At 36.6% G+C, this 14,179-nt stretch overlaps 1 protein-coding gene and 1 pseudogene across 4 annotated transcripts in view; one reads left to right on the top strand and one right to left on the bottom strand.

Moving 5' to 3' along the window:
• The window catches only part of FGF14 (fibroblast growth factor 14), a 679,448-nt gene that overhangs the window by 392,915 nt on the left and 272,354 nt on the right, over positions 1–14,179 (top strand). The window lies entirely within an intron of this gene.
• LOC109029297 (lipoyl amidotransferase LIPT1, mitochondrial-like) lies at positions 4,449–11,535 on the bottom strand (annotated as a pseudogene).

The raw sequence follows: 14,179 nt of genomic DNA, 5'->3' as shown, positions 1-14,179 counted from the left end.
GGATCAATATGTTTTCAAGACAGATATTCGGAAGATCATTCCATTGCTTTCAGGTAGTAAAGATTTGTGCCAGTCTCTAGCAGCCCATGCATACGTAATAGATACACACCAATTAGATGGCAGTTGGTAATCTGATTTTCCTTTATTTTTCTCTTGGCGATCATTATAGTGTTGTCTAATAAGATGGAATTAGAGGATCTCTAGAGGATGGTAATTTCTACCTGAATTACAAATAGGGATGCAGTGAAATAGGATGATTCATTCTCACCTGTAGCCTGGTCTCATCCCTGCCTTGATTCTCAGTGCAATCTAAAGCTTGTTGTGTTATACACCCATTCCAATGCAATCTAAAGCTTCTTGTATTATACACCCATTCCCTGATTTCTTTATTCTTCATCTGCTCCACTTTATTCCAACAAATAACAAAATGCCTTGGTACTGAAGAAACTCATTATAGCTTTCTCATTATTATATTATCTTAAAGACATCCCCGGGAGAACCATGTCCTTTAAATATAGCAATATAGAGTGAAAAGTTAATAACCCCCTGTCATTATTTTGATAAAAATCAGAGGCATTTTCACAGCTCTTCCATTTTCAGAGTGAGCTCTCACAGGGATAAGCTCCTTGGCAATTAATATAAAGAGTTGGATGAACATCGCTTGACAAAGAGATGGAGTCACAGAGTCCCTGAATGTCACCACCTGTTGGACAGTGTCAGAGCGAGGTGGGACTCACCTCTCTTACCTAGCCAGTCTTGATTCATGCTTTGTTGCTCACTAACTAGGAGTCTAGAGACGTGCTCATTGTTCTATACTCTGCCCAGTTTTGTTTTTATCCTATTTCCCACATCTATACAATAAATGCAATGCATTCATGGCTTTTGATTATGAGACACATTTTCCTCAAAATGCAACTTGCTGACCATACCTCAGATTTATTAATACTTGAACACATACACTATACATAAAGCATTATATTCAGTTTAGACCATTTCATGATTCAGAGGGAGATCATCACAACTGAGGTTATACCTTAGACCCTTGTTACTCATGAAAACAACTACTTCCTTTCCTTTTGTTTTCTCTAAAACAAATTTCGAGGACCATGCTAATTAAAATAGCTGCACTGGGGATTACAGTTTAAAACTTTATTTATAAATGTGTTATATCCTTTGTTTTCTAGAAAATTGACTTCTTTCTGATTTATCAGTATTTGGCCACACTCTAAGAAGTAAGATTTTGTGACTCATATTTCAGTCCTTGGTATTTTTCAAGGCCTTTGGTTATTTATTTTGGCTTATTGTAGGTACTAAAAGGCTTGTGTCTTTCAAAATTCAGTTTGGTTGCTTTTGGTTTGGGTGTGGTTGGGTGGAACAAAAAAGGAGTTACCTTTTAAAAAAAGGTCTGGAGTTTCTACAAAACTTCTATGATATTTTGTGGTATTTGTAAAATAAGTTTGCTTTCAGGGTCTCACTACATAATGACAACAGATTGAAAATAGGTGGCCTCACACTGAGGCAGTGGTTTGCCAGATCTACCTTGTGGTTAACTGGCTGGCTTATCCCAAGGCCCCCAGTATTCACCATCAGTATTGTTGATTGGCAAGTAACACCTGCTGTTCTTCATCAGCTGTCTTTATTTATGCCTTATTGCTTTGTAATTACACATGGATATATTTTAGTTCACAAATAAGTTTTTTGTAACAATTTTTCTTGAAATAATTTCAGATTTACATGAAGTTGCAAATATAATGAGTTCCGTATACACTTCCCCAGTTCTCCCCTTGTCGACATTTTCCCCAATAAGATTTTAAACTTCTTGATGACAGAATATGTCCCATTTGTCTCTTGAGCCCCTTGTAGCACTAAGAACTTGTACCTAGTACTTACTGATTTTATTTGAATAAATTGAGGGTAGATAGACAACTGGAGAAGTAATTTCAGCTCATGTACACTTTCCAGATAAGTAAGAGTGGTGGTTGTATTTATTACAAATACAATACAAACACCCTACATAATTGCAAGCTTGGGAACAAGCTCTCATTTGCTTTAATTTTTCTTATGACTTTTCCAAATGATTATCATGATGGCCTTAGTTATGCAAAGGCTTTGCCTAATTTAACTCAGAAATGCTTGAGAGATCAAAATTGGTCCATTTCTCCAAACTGATTACAAATTATATCAGGAATAATATTTCAGGAAAGATTAATATTTATTTCACGTATTATATCAGGTTTATGTGTTTTACTAGCTAGTTTTATAAGATTAATTTACATCATTGGACTTTTCCGTGTTTTATTGGTGCTGAGAAGCCTTTAAAAACGTGTCATCTAATGTCCTTTTTCGGATGACTTTGGAACTCTCAGCGGTCATCTTTGTAAATATCATATTTGCTTGTGCTGATGTGCACTGAACTTTAAAAATCAGAGAAACTTCTAACATCAGTCAGAAAAACATACATAGCATATTGGAGAGATCTGTGAACTGGCATTGTTCCTGCTCTGTGGAAAGAAAAAGATGAAAAGCATTAAAACCTTGAAGCCTAGTGCACATTAAATGTTTTGTATGGTGCTGGCATTGAACACAGAAATCTCTGTGCAAGTTTAAAAACTCTTATTTGCATAGAGAATGCTGTAATTCAAGAGCAAAATAGACATTTCTTGGGCTTATTTGCATTTGATTACATATCCATGTAGGGATTTTGATAACAGCATCACTGAATGGATATGATAACTAAAAAGGAGTCCTTTCTGTGGAAAACAGATACTAAAGCAAAACTTGCACAATTTGTATTAAAGTTTGAATTACTTTCTCAGAATAAATCCCAGTAATAAATGAAATCAAATGTCCAAATGTCATCCATTGCCTGACATTCCTAATGCAATCTCTTCTTTGGAAAGGAATTGATGCCTCCACATAAATGCCTGTGTGTTAGTTCATTTTCATGCTGCTATGAAGAAATACCCATGACTGGTAATTTATAAAGGAAAGAGGTTTAATTAACTCACAGTTCCACAGGACTGGGGAGGCCTCAGGAAACTTACAATCATATCAGAAGGGGACGCAAACACATCCTTCTTCACATGGTGGAAGAAAGGAGAAGTGCCAAGCAAAGGGGGGAAATCCCCATATAAAACCATCAGATATTGTGAGAATTCACTCACTATCATGAGAACAGCAGCATGGGGGTTACAGCCCCCATGATTCAATTACCTCCCATCGGATGCCTCCCATGACCTGTGGGGATTATGGGATTCAAAATGGGATTTGGGTGGGGACACAGCCAAACCATTTCAGCCTGTTTCTCCAAAGGCAACTCAGTCAAGATAATTACTGAGGAATAAGATAACCTCACATCCAGTTCCAATCAGTAATCAGGTTCATTGGTGCATCGTGGGACTATAACTAGAGAGAGGCTTGTTGTTATAGAGAGAGAGCATCACTAAAGTTTTCACACATTCCAGTAAAGATCAGGTTGCTTTGCTACGGAGAATACTTTGGCTGAAGTGTCTCTGGTTTCAAAAGAAGGCTCCCAGTCACACTTTTGCATATGCCATCCCTTAGTCTATGGTATGGTGAACCTAGTACATTCCAGTCTGGTCTGATGAAACAGCTGTTTTCTACTCCTGCATTGAACATAACATTCTGAAGTAACTCATCTCTTTTCTCTCCTCAAATGTAATCGAACTAGCAGAAAATGTCTGGAATTATTTCTAGACCCTTTTCAAGTATAAGTTTATTAGGAATGTCCTTTTCCCTCTCTCCTAAAGTCACCATATACTTTACCTTCCAACCTGATGGAGTAAATGCTATTTTGTTTTATTTGTGTTACTTTGATTGAGTAATGCTAGTCAATGCAGAAGCATGGGATATAAGCTCCCTGATGAAATCTGGTACTCAGCAGCACTTGAATCAACTTGGCAACTTCCCTGTCAGTGGGAATAACATAGAGATAACTCTCTGGGGAGGTATGAGAAAGCAAGAGGGGACATTTGAGAAAACAACAAAAGCACCAGGGAGTTGAAAAGCTGGGATTTCTTCTCCATTTGATCACTAACTGAGTGGTGTCTTCGATTTCCTTATAAAGTTCAATGTCTATTTATTTTGGCTATATATATGGGCATTGGAAGCATTTAAAATATCCACTAGTTCCAACTAGAGGATGCCATTTTTGAAACCAGAAGAAAGCTGTCAAAGGAAAGAGCAGGCCTTGCTTCTTCGGGTATTTCTTAGCATTATGTGCATTTTCTATGTAAATTGTTCCCAATGCCCAAATTAAAAAAAAAAAAAAAGCTAACCCCTTGCAATAAAGAAACAAGCAAACCAAACAAAAAGAAAACACCCAGACAACAACAAAAACTCAAACATATACTTGATCACGACATCTTTGATGTAAGAAACTAAGCTTATCTTGTGGCCTATGGTCCCGCAGCTTAGCATTGTATTCCCATAGAAATAGTTACGTGGTTCCAGAGACAGCTCATCTCTTACACTGCCCTGCCCACTATTAGGCACAGAAACACACGTTTATAATCTAGTCAGCCTCATCAAATTTATTTCAGTCCCTCAAGGTGAATCTTTTTTTAATTTAAAATTTTTATTTTATCATTGAAACTATCAGCATTAAGAAACTTACCTGGAATCCCATGGCTCCCTTTATTCACAGGGAGTGTTCAATTTCCTCTGTAGTACATGGTCTTCTGGACATATTCTAAGCAATATATTTGTTAGCATAGTAGTTTCAACTGGGTAAAACTTACTGGCAATAAGACTTGAATTTAATTTGTTATACATTTCCAGTGATAACCAAACCTTAGGTGCTTTAATATTATAAGTTTTAATTCTCTCATTTTTTGTATCTATGAATAATTTTCCAAGCGTGACTGTTCATATAACATATTAAAGTAACTGTCTATACTAAATTTTGGAGTTTTTCCATATATCCACTCCCAAGCCTGTCATTCTGTGACTTTGCTATTAATTCCAGGAAGCAGTGTTGGGTTTATTAATTTAATGTGGGAAAGTCAACTGTAAGGACACAGCTGTGAGGAAAGTCAACTTGATATTACCCATATCATCTGTTGGGTTTATTAATTTAATGTGATTATCAATTTGATGATAAGCAGAATATTCTGCAGCAATAGCATTCAGCAGTACTTGCACGCCAGAATGAGATCCTTTTCCAAAATAGTTTTAGCTAAGTAAGGTATCTTAGCAGTTATATTGCTCCTAATCACTTGATAAGGGCTCTTTAGCAAAGAAGACAAGATAGTCCCATTAGCGCTAGGTAATAAGGTGCAATAAAGTGATCAACAGTCATCTAGCTAATCTTAGAAGCTGTTCCTGACATTTTAAACCGTTCTTCAAGTAAAAGGGCAAATATTTTGGTAGCCTGCACATTCCATTTGGGTTGGACAGCATTCAGAGCTCTCACAACTAACTTCAGATTTTCCATTGTATCATACTTGTTTGCAGCTGTAAGGAAAGTCAACTTGATATTACCCACATCACAGTAGGCTGCTCCTCCTCCACTTCTTCTGGACAGTTTTATACCTTCCCTCAACAGGTTCAGGTTACACTCCTGCCAAGGACTGTGGTGCCTATCATTTATAACAGCAGCAGACTTTCTCCAAAAGGAAAAAACTGGCTTGTCTTTTAGATTTATATGGGCATGGATCCAATCTTCTATGGCCAGATTTTGGTAAACATCACCGGAAATTAATTGTGAAATGAGCCCATTTTTTTTTTTACTACGCTTTTAAAGTCAGCTTCTGGAATCTTGAGGCGTTACAGAATTACTGAAAGCCATTCTACATTGGCAGTGGGATCAAGGGTCCCAGGCATGTTTTATTTCACCTTTTTGGCTCTTGCTGGGTGTGCACACAGCTGGCATCCACAGGTTTTATATTTTATAGCCTCCTGTGTTGCGAATAAACCATTCCTAATCATGAAATTGGATCATCCCAAGAGCTAAGTGTAAGCTGCAGTGCCTGTAGCACCAGCCAGGGATGGTCCCAGGAGGTGTAGATGTGGGACCTGGCCTCAGGGTCTCTGGTTCCCACTTGCCACCTAAATGAGGGGCACAGGACACAGCATACCTCCCTTGAAATTAATCTTTTTGCTCTTCTCTTTCTCTGGTTTTCTTGGAGTGCTTTTCTCTTTATTCTTTATTCTGTTGACAAATCCATTGGTTTCTAAGTTAGACGTTATTTCCTTGACAGTCGTTCCCAATCTACTCCAGATGAAATTAGGCCTTCATTTTAAGTGGTTCTATAATCACTTGTGATGTCCGTGGCATAGGACTTATGTCCCTGCAAGGTACTACCATATAACGTAATGTAAATAGTATATCTCTTTATCTATATTCCCAGCTCCAGAGTTACTCTTACGGGTGTGGGATGCACCCATGTTCTTAGAATGGGCAGTGGACATGTGGATCATTTGATCTCCTAACCCTCAAGGGTACCTGGCAGAACTTAGGGTCTCATCCCTTTATTCCAGTAAAAATATTATATTTTCTGGGTACCCAGGTGTGAAAGTACATGATCCAAATGTCTCTTTGAGCCTAATGCTTGCTGGTTTTCCTGTCATAAGGCTTTCTTGGTGAGCATCCATCACTCAAAAATTTTGTTCCTGGATTTTATCCCTCCTCTGAAACCAGGTATTATGCTTAGGGTGATTTTCCTTATTTCCAGTCATAAAATACAATGTATCAAAATGTTTTTAGTGTGTCCTTTTCCCAGAATTGTTCTTAAATAATCAATACAATATTTTTCCTATGAATCCTTTTAAACGTTTTCAGTTTATTCTTTAATTGTTCTGCTCCTGCTGCTACATATATCATAACATTTAATACTTTCGATCTTCCTTCTTGGTTTCCATGACATCACTTTTTGCTATTTATGCTCTCTGTTTCCTGACACTATTCTTCATCCCAACCCTAAATGATGACCCTCTCCCTAAACTCCAGCCTTGAACTTTTGTTCTAGTCTCTGCCCTTTAAGGATTCCTTGGCTTTTGTTCTCCAGGCTTTTGCTATCCTCAGTAAATAAATGACTTTCCATCTCATCTCCAGCTGAAGCCTCTCACTTATAGTTTCAGTTGATTATAGGACATTTCCATTGGCATTTTCTATCACAGCCAAATTGTAAGAGTACAAAAAGGAGCATTAGTTCCCTTTGAGATCAGAGGTGTAGTGAGCAGGTGAGCTGAGATCACTATGAGCATTTGCATTTGGGAACACAGTGATAATGGGAGTCAGGGATGAAAATTTAGGGTGACAAAAAAGCCAGGGAGAAAGGGAGAAAGCAAAAAGTATGGACTAGAAAAAGCCAGCTCAGAATATTTCCTTGCTGGACTGTTTCTCTGCTATCCAGATATCTTTTTTCTTTTATAGTAACAAAAATACGTACTTGTGAAGATTATGTGAAAATCACAAAACTATAAATGAGGCCAATTTACCTGCAATATTATCACCTAGAGTTAATGGTCATTAATATTTTGGTGTATATTCTTCCATACAGCCTCTTTTTTTTTTTTTTTTTTTTTTTTGAGACGGAGTCTGGCTCTGTCGCCCAGGCTGGAGTGCAGTGGCGCAATCTCAGCTCACTGCAAGCTCCGCCTCCCGGATTCACGCCATTCTCCTGCCTCAGCCTCCCGAGTAGCTGGGACTACAGGCGCCCGCCACCAGGCCTGGCTAATTTTTTTGTGTGTTTTTTAGTGGAGACGGGGTTTTACCGTGTTAGCCAGGATGGTCTCGATCTCCTGACCTCGTGATCCGCCCGCCTCGGCCTCCCAAAGTGCTGGGATTACAGGCGTGAGCCACCGCGCCCGGCAAACATGAGTTTTTTAATGGATATACTGAGCTTCAGTATATAGGTTTTATATCATGTATTTAGAAAAGTCCCTATTGTTAAATCTCAGAGTTAAGAATAGCTTTGAAGAAACTCATGGAATTTGAGTGACCTATGGAGAAACCCCCTTTGAGTGGATCCTTAGTGGCAGAAATGGAGAATAAATAGTGTGAACCACTAACAGAAACATAGCTTCAAGAGTCAGAAGAAAATATTGAAATAAATCTAATAATGGGAAAAATCAAAAAAAAAAAAAGAGTCAGAAGATAAGGGCCTGGCACTTCACTTATCATATATATGATGGGATCCATTACCTCACATTTCTGAGTCTCTCTTTATCTATAAAATTAAGAGTCTTGGGTTAGTTTACCTCTCAGCTCCTTTAGCTCTGACATTTTAAAAAGTCAGTGAGGATAATGCATGAAGAATAGTTAAGTGCATGGCATGGAATTCTAGTGGAAGCTGAGAAATGTGGAATTCAGGTCAAAGCTCCTAAAATGAGAATAAAGTAATTGTCCCATTTCCAAAGCAGCCACCCACTCATGGATTCTTCTGTCCTCCCAGCCTTTCACCCCTATCTCCAGGAGGCAGATGCTTCCACCAGGAAAAACTACTTTGCAAAATAGTTTGCTGCTTTTGGAGATCTGTGTGTTAAGAGGAGAATGGAACAAACAGACTATGAAAAGCAGAAACAGCTGATGCTGTGGGTGACCCAGACTACCACACCATGGCCCTCTGGTCTTTAACCCAGTCTCTACACATTGCTAGATTTTTTCCATTTTCTTTTGACTCTCATCTAGAAATTCAACTCATAATTTAATCAATTTCTTTCAGTGTTTCTTATCACTTATAAATCTATATCACCTTTGATGAAGATTTAAAAATGCACATTCTTCTTTAATGTTAAATTATAAAATGAATACTGTGACTAATTAGATAATAAGGTTGAGGTTTTCTCATTGATTGCTTTCTAAATAAATTATGCCCCAGTCTGCCTCTCCCAAGTCTTAGCATTTGGTTTTTCACTTGGAGATTCTGAGAAGCATAGTTTGAAATCATTTATAGAGTTAATAAATAGATGAACCTCTTAGAATACTAGGGTTAAATTTTTGGCTTATAGAGATTTTAGAAAGTATTTTGGAAAAGAAAAAAATGGGTGTTTAATAAGCACATACTGTAGAGCAGACACTCTAGGTGTTTTGTGCTATGTGTGTAATTTTATGGGATAGGTATTACTCTTCACCACTCACCCCTAGGGAAACAAAGGTGCAGAGAGATCCAAAGCCACACAGCCGAGCTGGCATGCAAACTACATTTTGGCCACCTACAAAGTTCCTCCCATTACATCATGATCATATGCATACACCGATGGGGAGCCTCCAGCCTATGTGCAGATGTGAAGATTTTCAATGTGTGAGGGTAGACTGGAACATTGACTGAAGGTCTTGCACAGAAACTGTAAATACATTTCAGAAATACTTCAGAATCACAAAACGAAATCCAACTAATAAACAACAATCTTTCAAGAACTGATTTGAACCTAATACAATTTTCTAACCTATCTAAGATGATCATACCTCTTTGGATAGTCCTATTTGATAGCTATTAACCCACTGTAATTAATAGCACCCCATTCTCTCCCAAAGAGTTCTGGTTTGTATGACAAATAACATGATCCTTCTATTTATATTATGTTTAATCATTAAAAATTTTATGGTCTTAGATCATAAATCAAAAAGGGCCCAAGAGAAAACATTTAAAGAGGAAATTCCCAGGGCCTTATACTGCATAATTGTACCAAGAAATGTTCCAATATTCTTTAATGTTGTCTTGAGAGTAAGCAGAAGTCCTATGGTGCATTCTCCTTCTAAGGATATCTTTCATTTTTCCATTAGAGCATCAGTGCTTTTTTAATATGAATTTAGTTTTTTTTGAGAAGCGTATTGCAACTGAATAAAATGGAATATGATATCTTAACCCAATCAGCAAATCAAAAGAGTTCCAAGTATCGTAAAAGATTATATTCAGGATTTTTTGCTAAATGAGTAAATTGTAGCTGCTCTGGCCACGCACACACACACAAAGGGGTGTGATGATAGATACATTCATTTGCTTCACTGTAGTAACTGTTTTGCTATCTATAGGTATCCCATAACATCATGTTGTGTACTTAAATATGCACAATTAAATTAATGTAAAAAATTTAAAAACTAAAGATAAGAAAGAAAACTTCAAAAAATGGGCTGAAAAACCCCAAGCCTTGGGGACAGACGAACAGTAATCTCTTCTATTAGGGGCCTACTATTTTGCCACCAAAATACTGCAACTTCTAAACTCCCAAACTCTGTAGACTTCTCTCATGTGTATGCTGCAATTATGTTATAGCTTGTAATGCAGTGGTTTTCAGTGTGCTCCCCGGACTAGCAACATCTCTATCACTTGGAAGCTTGTTAGAAGTAAATTTTTGGACCTGGCCCAGATCTACTGAATCAGAACCTCTAGACCCTGGGGTCCAGCAATCTGCTTTTAAGCATGATTTTAAGCAAGAAGTGATTCTGATCTATGCTTAAATTTTAAAACCACTGTTATAATGCCTAAAATCTGTAAAATCAGTTATCTCCATGAGTCTTAGCATTAATAATTTTATTTAATTTAGTAAATAAGGACATAGTTGTCTTGTGATTGAGAGTTATACATGTAGTAACCAATCAACTTGAAAACTCTTGAAACTAGGATATCTGAGAGCTCCAAGTCCAAAATCAAAGCAGCATCCATTCATTTAATTTTTATTTAAGACTCAGTGCATAGTGGGCACTGTTCTAGAAGCAGATGGTGTAGCATTGTTTGTAAGCAAAACAAAGGCCCTGCTGTCATGGAACATTTTGTTTTCTACTGGGGAAAGACAGACAATAAACAATAAATGCACACATGTGGAGTAGTGTATAGCATCAAGACTAGTGGTGAAAACTGCTAGGAAGTGCTTTGAAGCCTAGCAAAAGAGTGCCCGGCTGAGCGACCACTGCTAATTCAGCTGGCTGCAGAAGCCCTTCTCATCAGAGGGCATTTAAATAAAGTGAGAGTGAGTGGTGCCCTCAGCAGAGGGAACAGCAGGTGCAACTGCCTTGAGGCAGGAATATGCCAGGCATCAGAGAGCACCCTTCCTACACTTGTTTTATAATTAGGGTGCTGGTGGATTCCATTGGTTTCTATTGCTTCCTCTCTATGTTTGGAAGGTAGAGAAAATTGTTCCAAGCAGTAGTAATTTTGTAAACCAGCTTCCTTGATGTCACTTATAAGTTTGGAAGGAAGAGCAATGAAAACCTAAAGGAGATCACTTGAAGTATCAGGGATGCCTTTTATTTACTGACCACCAATTCCTAACTTACTTACAAACTAGATTTGTGAGGGAGCTGCTACACGAATTCCCAATGGTCAGCTCTTTATTCTCAGATCTGCCTCTCTCTGAGTTCCATTTCAGGGACAAGATTTCAACCACGCCAAAACCCAAGTTATATTTTATCTCATCTTTTTCTTTATCCATCCCCCAAATCTAATCCGAGTTTATCAGCTACATCTAGTTGTTTTCATGACCACTTCTCTTTTTCTCCTCATCATTTTTCACCTGAATTACTCTAACAGCCCCCAAACAACTGTCCTTGTCTCCATTCTGTAAGTCATCCATTTTGCCACTGGAGTCTGATTCCAAAAACAAGGGAATTAGTCACTACCCTCCTCAGAAAGTTTCTCCATCAACACAATGCTCAACACAATCTACTGAGCTCCAAAATCAAGGTCTGCCATGATCTGCCTCAAACTACTTTCCCACTCTCATTTTTCACATATCTGGCAATTTGTACCTATTCAAAACACAAAAAGCTTTCCCTTTCTTGTTTTAATATATGATTTTATTTATTTTTATTTTTAATCTTTGTGGGTACACAGTATGTGTATATATTTATGGGGTATATGAGATGTTTTGATACAAACATACAATGTGAAATAAACATATCATGGAGAATGGGGTGTCCATCCCCTCAAGCATTTATCCTTTGAGTTACAAACAATTCAGTTATACTCTTTACATTATTTTAAAATGTGTAATTAAGTTATTATTGACTATATCACCCTGTTGTGCTATCGAGTACTAGGTCTTCTTCATTTTTTCTATTTTTTGTATGCTTTAACTATTCCTAACTCCCAGCCCCCCACTACCCTTCCCAGCTTCTCACAATTCTTCTACCCTCTATGTCATGAGTTCAATTGTTTTAATGTTTAGATGCAGTTTTCAAAGTCCCTTTCACATTTCAAGGCCCAAATCAAATGCCAGCTCTTCTAGGCAGAATTCCCTGATTTGAGACTAAAGAGAGTTGCTCTTCTCTTCTCTTCTGTGGCACAGTAGCTTCGCTTTTCTTTAGTACTCAGCCTTCCATTACAGTTACATGTTGGCTTATACGTTATCCCTCATTAGATTCTGATCTGTCTTGAAGTTAAAAATGAGTTTTAGTCATTTTTATATTACTCTAATTGGTAAGATAATGTAATGTACTGACATGCTTGTTAAACTGAATTCAATTAAGTATTAGAAGTTGAAATAGTGTATGTTATAAAGTAAACATTAGGCAGAATATTTGACTCACCGCCACACTCCTGTTTCATCAAAGCTGAAAAACAATTATTTTGCTTTTCCTGAATTGCATCATGTGCATACTTCTGATTTTGTGGTAACTGAGAACTTTTATCTTTTCCTTAAGCCATGACCTTTTGGGCTTAGGGCCATGCTGTGTAGAGAAATCCCTCACATATCCATCTTATATTGAGTGGCACACACATAAAACATACGCATGCAAATACAATTCTTTCAAAGAGAGAGGGAAAACAACAACAACAAAAATGAGACTTTCAATGAATTTTAGAAAATTACTGCTCTTCAGATATTTTTATGATCACTTACATATAACGATTGATAACAGACATTATGACACTTTAACAATATACTCTATTCAAATTGCTATAATTATTTTTATCCTGTGGTTAAGAAATAATTTAAAGTAGAAAAATAGGTGTTTATAATGGCCTTGCAGTTTTAGTAGTATATTTGTAATTAGTAGCCAAATAATGTATTGCATAATTATTAGCCATATAATGTATAATGTAATATGCATTATATGTATGCATATGTAATGCCTAATTACATAACAAAATTTGTAGTAGGACTGTAACAGGCCTTTTGATTATGTTGGGAATATACTATAGAATGCAAGGCATATTTTGAATAACTAGGAAATTAACTCGGGGGCTTAGATTTTTAATAAGGGATAGCATGAAATATAATTGTTAATTTAGCAGAATGTGTTTTTATTAGCTCATATTTAATTTTGCATGCTACTAATTTTATTTCCTGAGGTTCCTATAAATCTCAAATTACATATAATTACACAATTATATTACTCGGGAAATGAAATAAAAGTTGCACAATTTGTAATTTATGGGTTTACCTGACTGGTAGCTGATGATTTGGTAGTCTCGACGACAAAACCAACTTACAACGGCACTCTGAAAATTGGAGTAAAAATAAGTAACAGCATTACACACAAAAAGTCTTGTTATTTGTAAATTTGAAGAACAGGTATTATCAAGATCATTGGCAATAAGTACTCCCATAAGCCTTGAGATTTTTCAAAAGACGCCTTAAAGGTTAAAATATAGATTTTTATCAAGACCCTTGCTGTAAAACCAAATCTACAACAAATAAAATAGGTATATACTGACGTTAATTACTCTATTTATTTTTCTAACTTTTAATTTTATCATGTATTGAACATGTAGGAAACTAGAATGAACTGTACACTAAATGCCATATAACAATCATTTAGAACCAACTATCATTGGAAATTTTGTTCTCTTTATCTTTATTTGCGCATAAACACATGTACGTACACACTGGCTAAATCATTTGAGATTAAGTTTCAGACATAACATTTCATTTCTAAATTATTTACTATGCATCCTTTTAGAATAAAGTCTTAATCCCATGTAACCATTATACTATTATCACATGTAAGAAATGAATTTCTTAATCTCATCTAATAGCCAACCTATATTTATATTTTCCCCATTTTTCAAAATGTATCTTTCTTTATTTTATTATTATTATACCTTAAGTTTTAGGGTATATGTGCACAATGTGCAGGTTTGTTACATATGTGTACATGTGCCATGTTGGTGTGCTGCACCCATTAACTCGTCACAAAATGTATCTTTCATAGATTTTCTTTGCTGCTTTTTTCCTCCATTTTTTTGCCTTCTCTGGTTCTAATTGAGCATCC

This window comes from Gorilla gorilla, chromosome 14, assembly GCF_029281585.2.
Source record: "Gorilla gorilla gorilla isolate KB3781 chromosome 14, NHGRI_mGorGor1-v2.1_pri, whole genome shotgun sequence".
Lineage (NCBI taxonomy): Eukaryota > Metazoa > Chordata > Mammalia > Primates > Hominidae > Gorilla > Gorilla gorilla.
Note: the sequence above shows the minus strand (reverse complement) of the source record. Positions and strands in the feature narration are given on the sequence as shown.